The sequence below is a fragment of the Tamandua tetradactyla genome, chromosome 25, assembly GCF_023851605.1.
Source record: "Tamandua tetradactyla isolate mTamTet1 chromosome 25, mTamTet1.pri, whole genome shotgun sequence".
Taxonomy (NCBI): Eukaryota; Metazoa; Chordata; class Mammalia; order Pilosa; family Myrmecophagidae; genus Tamandua; species Tamandua tetradactyla.
The window spans coordinates 2,535,036-2,544,576 of NC_135351.1; positions in this window are offsets into that span (position 1 = coordinate 2,535,036).

Genomic DNA, 9,541 nt, shown 5'->3' on the forward strand with positions numbered 1-9,541 from the left:
CAGGTTTCCAGCACGGCAGGCAAGAACTCTGCCACTGAGCCCCGATGCCCACCCAATACGAACTCACCTCTTTTGATTTCCAACCTTCTAGCACACCTGCTTATAAGTCATACCCATCTGGATCTTGGAAATTGATACCAACTAAACAGACGTAAAAGCAGAAAAAAATTGTGCAATTGCTGCTCTCCAACAAACACTGGCACGTTTGTCAGACCAATTTTCTTTGCAATTATCCTTAAGTAAATAACAAGGAGCAAATTTTAAATACAGCCCTGTAGTTCTAAAGAATTAGAAGACCTGCCTTAATTACAAGTAGAGTATCTAAGCTAGAAGAAACAACCGTTTCTGGAAGACCTGGGTATGATGTGAAAGCACAAAACTATACTTGGTTATGTTTTTCCTGTCTGAGGAACCTTCGTGATGGAAACTAAGTGCTCCCGGAAAGACATGGGCCGAAATTGATCTCTTCTTTAAGAAAAGGTTGAAATGGGGAAGAATGGGGTGGAGAGAGAAAACCAGAAGAAAGTTTGCTCAGACAGATTCTGAATCTTCTGGTAGGCTTTTCCATTTTAGCCAAGCCCCTCATTTATGGCAGCTTGGTAATGACCTCTCTCTGTGCCGTGGAGGGCATCCCCGGGTGGCTCTGATGAAACAGGATTTCACCGCTGTTGCCTCAGGGACCACAAGCACATCTATGCGGTAGTTTTCTGGGCTGCGAGGACCCAGGCTGGCCAGGGGCTGGGCAGCATGTGCAGGCTCATGAGGCTGCTCCTGGGCGAGGAAGCCCAGAGTCCACCTGCAGACAGTGTTTATAAACCCAGCATCAGGGAACGATTGATCTCACAATGGGGCTGCCCAAGGCAAACACTTCATTCTTCTACAAAGGAACATGCCCAGTGCCACCTGAGGTCCTCCAGGAACAGGTTTGGGAAATTCCATTGTGAAAATGCCATGCAAATAAAAAGAAATAGAATCATGTTCCTGTGAACCAACGATAGCTTTCTAAACTACCCACAGAAAAATGATGTTTTTAACTTCAAGTTTTTTTTGTTTTTTTTTTTGTCATCTCTGAATACGATATGACAAAATTAGGGCAGCTCCCAGAGCTCTGAGATTCAGGGTTAATCTTCTTTCAACAGGGTATCTTGGTAGGTGTGTGACGGTGTGTGTGCACATGTGTGAATGCATGTGTGTGTCCCTTTGGGATTTCCTGACTTGGTAACAGTAATTTTAACAGGACATACCCAGGGAAATGTCAGGAGGTGATAATGCTAGAATGTATAAGTAGAAAGGGAATTAATACTTTCCTTATAATAACAAGTAGAGGAAGTCAAGTATGAGGAAAGAAAAAGAAAGGGAGAAAGTGAAAGAGAGAAAGAAAGAGGGAGAGAGAGAGAATGAGAGAAGGAGAGAAAGAAGAAGGAAGGAAAGGAAATGGAAAAGGAAAGAAGGAAGAATAACTTGATTTCAAAGATAAGCACCAACAAGTACTGTAGTTTCATACCTCCTAAACACTGGCTGGCAGAGTTCATTTTTTGGGAATCAATTCAGTGCTGGTTATGCTGAAGAAACAATCATTTGGACCAGACGTAGTTTGAAAAAATGTTATCTTCTAAACCAAGCTGATGCAAGGACAGCTGAGAAGAGAATTATTCCTAACAGGGCCATGCAAACAGGCCACAAGCCCTTAGCTGCACCCGGTACCTTCAGGAGAGGCGGCTTTAGCTGCATTTTAATTCTTAACTCCCTTAGCTGTGGAGGAGGGACAGGTCTCGGCAAAATGCAATTATCTTGTATTGGGGTATAAACAAACTCCACATGGCATAGAGATTTATGACCTCTGGGATTGCCTGTGGGTGCATGTATAAATTCAAATACTACAAGCTGTTTGCCTGCTGTACCCATAACATGACTACTGCGTGATTACACATCTACAAACTGAAAAATAAACTATTAAAAAGACCTCACTTTCTGTTGCATCAAAGGCTCTGGAATGTCATTTGGAATTGGAAGGTCAAGGATATAGGCTGCTTACTCACAAACAACACCTCTCTTATGCTGGAAATCCCTCTTTTTTTTCCTGTCTCAGAGTTATAATAATAGAGAAGAGTAAGAGTCAATTAAAAGCAGAGAGAAAAAACTTAACTCACACACAAAAAATGTGGTTTTGGTATAAACTTCATTTTGAGACCAGATTATTCAAAACTGTAATTTGATTATACATAGGCTAATGCTTAATCAAATGTGTTTTTGAGAAGACTTGAGATGTAGAAAACAATAGCTAATTTCCAGAGTTTTGGATTGGTAGACATAATGAGACTAAGAATAAGGACAGGCAACTCTGTAAGTGAAATCATTGCCCTCCCCCGTATGTGGGACATGAAATCCAGAGATGAACGTCTCCCAGGCAGCGTGGGAGATGACTCCCAAGGATGAGTCTGGCCCTGGCACCAAGACATCAACAATTCCATCCTGACCAAAAGGGGGAAAGAAGTGTAACAAATAAGGTCTCCGTGGCTGAGAGAGTTCAAATAGAGTCAAGAGGCTATTCTGGAGGTCACTCTTATGCAAGCTTCAGTTAGACATTGCTACCTATCACAACTTGCCAACCCTCAACCAAAACCATTCCACCCAATCCTAAAGAAAACCTAGGGTATTATATAAGATTCCACAAAGGTTCCATGTACTAGGGTAACTTTCCATAAACCTACAACCTCCAGATGGGCCCCTGGTCCAGATAAGTCCTGAAACCTAGAGGCCCAGCCTCTCCAGAACATCAGCAGTTCCATCTCCCTACCCCATATTAGTGACAGCCCTTCCAACATGAAAAGTTAAAGTGAAAATAGCCCAAATATCTCTAAAGAGTGGGAGAAAGATCAAAGGTGGTGGTGAAATTATACAGAGAAGGTAGGGTTTAACAAATGAGTATGATCACTGGATCATTGTATTGATATTTCTTTTAGTGTCTAGTATCTTAGAGCAGCTAGAAGTAAAAACCTAAAATTGTGGAATTGTAGCCTATACCAAACTCTGAAATCTGTTCTACCACTAATTGTTGTGCTGTGCTTTGAAATTTATTGCTTTTTTTCGTATACATGTTATTTTTCACAAAAAAAGAAAAAAGTGATGATAAAAAATATTTATTCCTTCTAGCCTCCTATATTCTGGAGCAGCTAGAAGGAAAAATCTGAGATGATGGAATGGTAGCCCATGACAAACTCTTGAATCTGTCCTGTAACTACTTGTTGAAGAGTACTTTGAAAACTATTGTTTTTTTTTCTTTCTTTACTTTGCATATATGTTATATTATACAATAAAATAAAACCTTAAAAAAAAGGCCATTGCCACACACTCACAAACACACACACACACACACCAAGAATAAGGGCAGGTAGAGGGTTGCATTTGTAGATTGCTGTTGTCTGAACTTTTTTGTTGTTGTTACAAGTGAGGAAAGCATGTTTTTTGTAATTGTACTATTAACTATAGTCTGTGGTTTAATTTAGGATTCACTGTTTGGATTGTGCAGTTCCATGGATTTTAAAAAATATCTATTTATTCTTGTACCATATTTACAACCTAACATTTCCCCTTTTAACTGCATTCAGATGTATAATTCAGTGGTGTTAATTACATTTCCAATGTTGTGCTACCTTCACCATCATTCATTACCAAAGCTTTTCTATCATCCCCAATAGAAATTCTGTACATTTTAAGTCTTCCTACTCCCTTCCCCCACCCTGTCCCTGGTAACCTACATTCTACATTTTTACTTTATGAGTCTGCTTATTCTAAATATTTCTTATCAGTGAAATCAGACAATATTTATCCTTTTGTGTCTGGCTTATTTTGTTCTTGGACATTTATATATTTTCTTTGGAGAAATATCTATTCGAGTATTTTGCCTATTTCTGTTAATGCCTACTTCCATGTTTATTTGTACCATTTTGAGATCTCTCCCATTTCTTACTGAATATACTTTTCATGTATTTCCTTTATGGTTACTGCGGTGTTAAAATTTAACATCCTAACTCTATACTAGTCATATTTGATTTTTGACACCAACTTACCTTCAATAATACACACATATACTGTTCCTAGACTCCTCCATCCTTCCACTGTTTTTGAACTCCATAAGACTGAAATCATCAATTGTATGCATTTTAATTTTAGCATCTGCATGAAGTAAGAAGTGGAGTCTCATAACAAACAATACAATACAATAGTACTGGCATTTATAATTACCCATACGGTTACCTTTGTTTCTTTATGCTGCTTTGAATCACTGTCTCGTGTCCTTTCCATTTAGTCTGGAGAACTACCTTAAGCATTGCTCATAGGACAGTTTTAGTAGTGACATATTCCCTCAGCTTCTTCATGTCCTACTCTCTCCCTCAATTTTAGAAGAAAGTCTTGCTGGATATAAAATTCTTATTTGACAATTGTTTTCTTTCATCATTTCCCATATTTTGTCCATGGCCTTCTTGCCTCCAAGTTTTCTTGTGAGAAATCAGCACTTAATCTTATTGAGACTCTCTTGTGCCAATATATATATATTATTACTGCCCTTTGCAAAAGCTTCCTTAAAGGTCTAGGGGTAAAGGTGAATAATCTCATCTTTTTAGAAGGACTTTTTATCTAGAAAAACATGCAAGTTAATCCTTATAGCCATCAGAATTAAAAATGACTCAGGTATGATTTAATTTATCCTTTTCTCCTAGCTAAAATATCATAGATAGTTACACTGATAAACAAATATTCATGTGTGTCCCATTTGGAATTATCTTCAACATTCTGCTAATTTATTTCTATCAACATATTAATTAATTCAACCACCTCCCCTAAATAAATGGAAGAAGGGCATGCCATGATGGATATGGAAAGCAAAAGCCCTCTAATTTGTTGCAGTCACAATTTAGTAAGGACTATACAGGGCCCCAGGTGGGATATTTACATTGAAATGGGTCTACAGTAGGTGTAAGGAATGCTTCATGCTTAGCTGAATCCAAAGATAATTGTGGATAAATTATGTGGCTCATACATTCTAATCTGGTAGGAGATAAGCCCTGCCATTTCTGACTCTTTATGGAAAAAGAGTTCTGAGAGGACAACTGCACGTTTTCCCAAAGGGTGAGTATTAAGTCTATCACGCTTACAGAACTAATTGAGAAAAAAAAAGCCATCTTTACAGCTTCGGTTATATTCTGTGTAAATACCAATACCTCAAACCCGGATTCCAATTCCTACAGGGCTCTTGGTACCTGGAATTTCTTCTACCTTGATTCAGGGATTATAGGGCAGTTTCAGGCCTCACAACCCAGCAATTACTTTCATGTTAGCACAGGGTTCCCAGCGTGGTACCAGATCAGGCTTCCAGTTCCCCAGGAGGACTAAGCTGGCTTAGGCAGGGAGGGGATAAGAAAAGACATCCAATGATAGGGAAGGACAGAGGGCCATTATCATTCAAGCACCCACATGCTAGGTTTCCAACTGTGCTCAAGAAGGTGGGTGGTAACAATGACCCTACCCCTACAGAGTTCAGGAACTTAGAAAGCAATAAAGAAGGATGTTCTGCAACGCCTTCTGAACAAAAGCAAATAGTTCCTCATAGGGAAATATTTCAGGGGTGACAGAGAAGTGTTTTGTGTGGCTCCTAGCTTCTGCTGTCACTGTGTAGGAATTCCTCTCTGGTACTTCACAAACTATTTCCCTTATAGGGAACTGGCAACAAATGTTGCTGAAACTCATTGCTTTTCCCTTTCAGCTGCCAGAACTCTCTCCTTGCTTTTGGTATTGGGCAGTTTTATTATTATGCGTCTAGGTGCGGTTCTCTTTGAATATATCCTGTTTGGGGTTCCCTGAGATTCTTGAATGTGAATATTCATGTCTTTCATTACATTTGGTAAGTTTTCTAACACTAATTCTTTGAATATTCCTTTTTACCCATTCTCTTTTTCTTCTCCTTCTGAGACTCCCATAATGAGTTTATTGGTATACTTGATTGTATCTCACAGGTTTCTTAGGTTCTGTTTGCTCTTTTTTATTCTTTTATCTTTCTGCTCCTCAACTTGAACCATTTAGCTCTCTTGTCTTCTAGATCATTGATTTTTTCCTCTTCCACCTCCAATCTGCTGTTGAAACTATGTAGGGAATTTTTCATGTCAGGTATTATTGTTTTCCTTATATCCTTTAGTTCCTTCCCTGTGTTTTCCTTTATCTCATTGAGCACATAGAGAATAATTATTTTAAAGTCTAGTCCAAAGTCTGGTCTTCTTCATTGATGATTTCTGGATTTTTATCTTGTTCCCCTGGATGCGCCATCATTTACTGTTTCTGTGTCTTCCAATCTTTTGTTGTTACACATTATACATTTTAATATTTTAAAGTGTTAACAATTAGGTTTAGTCCCAGAACTGTCCCTTAAGTTTGCATGCAGCTAATGATATGACAGAGATTTTCTTGAATTCCAGGAGCTAATCAAAACACTTGCCCATGTTTTAATTGGGTTGCCTTTTTGTGGTTGATTTGAAAGATTTTGTTATATATTCTGGATATTAAGCCCTTACTAGACATGTTATTTCTAAATTTTTTTCCCATTGTGTAGGTTGTTATTTTAATTTCATGACAATGTTCTTTGAGGCATAAAAGTTTCTATTTCCTTTCTATTTCCAAGCATCCAAAGGAAAAAAAAAGTTTTTTTTCCTTTGGATGCTTGCGCTTTAGGTATAAAGTCTAAGAAATCATTGCCTAACACAAGGTCCTGAAGATGTTTCCCTATTTCTTCTAAGAGTTTGATAGTTCTCACTCTTATATTCAGGTCTTTGATCCATTTTGAGTTAATTTTTGTATATGGTGTGAAGTAGGAGTTCACCTTCATTCATTCATTTGCAAATGGCAAATCCAGTTTTCCCAGCACCATTTGTTAAAGAGACTCTTCTTTCCCAGCTGAGAGGTCTTCTGTCCCCTAGTCTAAGGTCAATCGGCTATAAATGTGAGGAATCATTTCTGAGCTCTCATTTCTATTCCATTGGTCTACATATCTGTCTTTGTGCTAGTACTGTGCTGTTTCAGTTACTGTGACTTCATTTTTAGTTTTGGACTGGGAAGTGCACATCCTCCATCCTTTTTTTTCAAAATGGCTTTCTCTTCCATATCAATTTGATGATTGGCTTTTCAATTTCTGTAAAGACTGTTACTGGAATTTTATCTGGGATTGCATTGAATTTGTAAATTGCTTCGGATTGAATTGACATCATAAAATATTTAATCTTCCAATCCATGAACATGGAATATTCTTCCATTTTATTTAGGTCTTCTTTGATTGACTTTTAGCAATGTTTGTAGTTTTATGTCTGTAAGTCCTTTACATTCTTGGTTAGGTTTATTCCCAAATATTTGATTCTTTTAGTTGCTATTGTCAGTGGAAGTTTTTCTTGATTTCTCTTTCTGACTGTCCATTGCTAGTGTGTAGAAACACTACTGATTTTTGAGTGTTGATCTTGTACCCTTCCACTTTGCTGAATTCATTTATTAGTTTTAAGATATTTCTTGTGCATTTTTTTCACATTTTTCTGTACATAGAATCATGTAATTGCAAGTAGAGAATGCTTTACTTCTTTCTTTCTAATTGATGCCTTATTATTTCTTTTTCTTACTTAATTGCTCTGACCTGAACTTTTGGTACAATGTTGAATAACAGTGGTGACAGTGGACATCCTTGTCTTGTTCCTGATCTTAGTAGGAAGGCTTTCAGTCTTTCACAATTAAATATAATGTTTGCTGTGGGTTTTTCATATATTCCCTTTATCATGTTGAGGAAGTTTCCTTTATTCCTAGTTTTCTAAATATTTTTATCAAGAACTTGTGCTGGATTTTGTCAAATGATTTTTCTGCTTCAATTAAGATGATGATATATTTTTTTCTTCATTTTGATAGTGTGGTATATTATATTAATTGTTTTTCTTATGTTGAACCACCTTTGTTTGGGATAAATTCCACTTAATCATGGTGCACCATTCCTTTCATGTGCTGTTGGATTCAGTTTGCTAATATTTTGTTGAGGATTCTGCGTGTATGTTCATAAGCGATATTGGTTTAAAATTTTCTTTTTCTGTGGTGTCTTTATCTACCTTTTAAAGAATAGAGTATAATAAAGTCATAATGTTAAAATTAGGAGAGCTGAGTCAAGTAGGAAGCCAGAGGCTAGTCCAAGTAGGCTGCCAAACCACCGGTGGAGAAACCATCAGTGCTGTGTTTGATGTTGCCTGGAGAAAGCTATGGCAGAAAGAATAAGGTAGACCTTTGGGGAGATACAGATACAAGAGATGAAGTGAGTCTTCTTGGCTTTAAGGTAATGGTTCTTGGTTTTCCTAAGGCTCAACTCATTCTGGAAACCCTGGGCAGAAGAAAGGAGGCTTTCTGGAGTGGAAGCCACAAGTCAGGGAGGTCCTGATTGGGGAAGACTTGGACTTTCTGTCTTTGTAACCCCAGGTTCTACCCCAATGCCAGAAACATGGTAGGAATTCACTAAGTATGTGTTGGATAAATGAACAAATTAATGAATGAACTGAACTGGATATGATGGAGAATACAAAAGAATCATTCAATAGTCATCATAATAGTCAATACAGTTAAGGATCTTACAATCAAGTTGAGGAGAAAGTAACATTACCAAAAAGTTAAGATCAACACAAGCAAATGGAAGTGTCTTCCCTACCCTACCTCTTTCTCAGAAAACTTACACCCAGCTCAAGGTTCTGTTCCTCATCACACTACTTGGCTTCTAAGCCAAGCTCATTGGACTAAGGTTAGGCATTTGGTGAAAAGCTAGGCTGTGGCCTGGCACAAAAGTCTTCTCCCAAAATGGAATAGATGAGATTCTGTTCTCAAGAATTTGATTTGGGAAACACGAAGTCTTTAATTGGTCAACACTTCAGTTCGAAACTGAAAGAGTGCTGAGAAAGGCCACAAACAGGGCAACATCATAACAATTCCATTGTCGAGGGGAAGTATAAACTACACATAAATGGAGTAAATGGTGAGAAAGTATTTAGAAAGTAAGAATATCATTGATCACAGGAAAAGTATGAAAGCACACATGAAGAAAGTGAGACAGTGGTTGAATGTGGTGGTAATATTGTTGCACTAGAGTGATGAGCCAAAAATTCTTGCTTAAGAGGGTCCTAGATCTGCCTTAGGAACCAAATCACCTTCCATGGCCAATCTCCATGAGGCCCAGTTGTGCTATGCCATTTCTCTCCTCAAATTTCAATGGAATGCCAGTTTCCTTATTGCCATGCACAGCCTTACTGCAGACATTTTCTTTAGCTGTGTCTTGTAAGTACAGAAACCTTGTTAACACAAGGAAAGCACTCATGAGGCAGTGCATGAAAATGGTGCACTGAGATGTACGAGCACAGGTTCTCGGCATAGAAAAGATTATTCTAAAATCTGGAATGATCAGGAAAAGAAGTGAATTGGATATTGGAGAGGTAGAATGTGAGAGGACGATGATACCAAACCAGGCCTGCTTCATTAGTAT